At 45.6% G+C, this 2,440-nt stretch overlaps 1 pseudogene; it reads right to left on the bottom strand.

Moving 5' to 3' along the window:
- Positions 1-257: 257 nt before the first annotated feature.
- LOC102843537 lies at positions 258-2,103 on the bottom strand (annotated as a pseudogene).
- Between the last annotated feature and the right edge of the window lie 337 nt (positions 2,104-2,440).

Genomic DNA, 2,440 nt, shown 5'->3' with positions numbered 1-2,440 from the left:
CTAAGCCAACCAGGAGCTCTAATAGGTGATGACCAAATTTATAATGTTATCGTAACAGCCCACGCCTTTGTTATAATATTTTTTATAGTAATACCCATTATAATTGGCGGATTCGGAAACTGATTAGTCCCTCCTATAATTGGAGGCCCCGATATAGCCTTTCCACGAATAAACAATATAAGCTTTTGACTACTTCCCCCCTCATTCCTCTTACTTCTAGCATCATCCATAGTAGAAGCAGGTGCCGGAAATCTAGCTCACGCCGGAGCATCAGTAGATATAACAATCTTCTCATTACACTTAGCAGGAGTTTCTTCTATCTTAGGGGCTATTAACTTTATTACCACAATCATTAACATAAAATCCCCAGCTATAACACAATTTCAAACATCATTATTTGTCTGATCTGTTCTAATTACAGCTATTCTTCTTCTACTTTCCTTACCAGTCTTAGCTGCTGGCATCACTATACTACTTACAGATAGAAACTTAAACACAACTTTCTTTGACCCATCAGGAGGAGGAAACCCTGGATGTGCTCATCAAGTTGTGCCAAGAAATATGGAGGGAAAACCACCTTGCCTACTGACTGAAATAGATCTGTATTTGTTCCCATTCCAAAGAAAGGTGATTGACAGATTGTGGAAAATTTTGAACAATATGATTGATATTACACGCAAGCAAGATTCTGCTGAAGATTATCCAAAAACCACAGGAACAGCACATCAACAGAGAACTGTCTGAAGTTCAAGCTGAATTTAGAAGAGGCTGTGGCAGTAGGGATATTATAACTAATGTTAGATGGATCTTGGCTGAAAGCAGAGAGTACCAGAGGAATCTGTGTTTCATTGACTATACAAAGGCATTTAACTGTGTGGATCACAAAAAAAACTGTGGCTGACTCTGAGAAGAATGGGAATCCCAGAACACTTGATTGTGCTTATGCGAAACTTACACTTGAACCAGGAGGCAGTCGTCAGAACAAGGAGAGACTGCATTGTTCAAAATTGGGAAAAGTGTGCATCAAGGATGTGTCCCATCTCCATATATTTTCAATCTATATGTAGAACAAATTATTCAGGAAACTGGACTCTATGAAAAGAAGTCTGGCATCAGAATTGGAGGTAGACTCATCAACAATCTGTGTTATGCAAATGACACAACCCTGCTTGTTGAAACTGAGGAGGGCCTGAAGCACTTGCTGTGGAGGGTCAAGGACTGTAGCCTTCAATATGGATTGAAGCTCAAGAAAACAAAGGTTCTCACCACTGGGCCAACTGGCAGCATCATAATGGATGATGAAGAGATTGAGATTGTTGACAGCTTCAGTTTGCTTGGCTCTACAATCAACATTCTTGGTACTAGCAGCCAGGAAATTAAAAGACTAATTGCATTGGGAAAGTCTGCTGTCAGACTAAAGTGCACCTGATACAGGCCATGGTCCTTGCAACTTTGAACTGCTTGATCGAGGGACCCTTGCCATAGAAACCGCTCATGTGGTACAGGGGGATGTGCTGAGTGCCCCCATACAGGTGGATCACGTCCTTACCTGGCACAGGCTGGAGGCCCCTGTAGGCCGTCCCCAGCTGCACATAATGGTAGGCATCAATCTTCATCAGGAGGCTCTTCTGGATGTCATAGCGGAGGCCTCGGATGGCAAAACTGGGTTGTAGTCATACTTGCGAATCCCCTCTGGGTACTTGCAGTGTTCAATCAGGATGTCCTGGGCTGCACTGAAGATTTCAGGGTGCAGTGAATCTGCATATTGTGCCAGGGTGTAGTCTAGTCAAAGCCATAGACCTCAATATCCCACAAGCTGATCTCATTGTTGGCGTAGATGGCCGCCGGGTTCAGCAGACTTCAGGAGGCAGGAGGTCGTGCACTAGTCTACGCATGTCCTTGGTAACGCACCCAGAGGTGCACGCTGGGGTGGGCGCTGCTGGCGGCCGTGGGGGCGAGAGCGGGGCACGGACCACCCGGGTAGGGGACCCCAGGACCTGGTGGTCCGCAGCCCGGGCAGGATGAGGACGAGGCGGCTCGTGGCACGTCGTGGCCTCCACACAGCAGCCAGCACCGGGCGGCCTGCAGCCCCGCAAACACCATGCCCACTACACTCTGCCCGCGCTGCCCTCAGCTGGTTGGCCAGTCCACCGCCCTCCTAAAACCTGTTCTTGTGAAAGTTTTAAAACATTCAGGTGGGATAGACTCACGGCCAAATTTTGGTTCTTATGAATCCTTTTCTTTAGCTTCAGTTTGAACTTGCATATGAGTAGTTGATGGATTGTTTCACAATCAGCACCTGGCCTAGCACCTGGTACTGCTAAAATTTAGCCTCTCTGGCAATTCTTTTCACACGTATAATCTATATGATCCCTGTCTAGTCCACTTAGTGAGATCTATGTGTATAGTCTCAGTTTTTTCGTTTATTTTTTATTTAAAT

This window comes from Elephantulus edwardii, unplaced genomic scaffold, assembly GCF_000299155.1.
Source record: "Elephantulus edwardii isolate Elephantulus edwardi_28Jun2011 unplaced genomic scaffold, EleEdw1.0 scaffold00446, whole genome shotgun sequence".
Lineage (NCBI taxonomy): Eukaryota > Metazoa > Chordata > Mammalia > Macroscelidea > Macroscelididae > Elephantulus > Elephantulus edwardii.
Note: the sequence above shows the minus strand (reverse complement) of the source record. Positions and strands in the feature narration are given on the sequence as shown.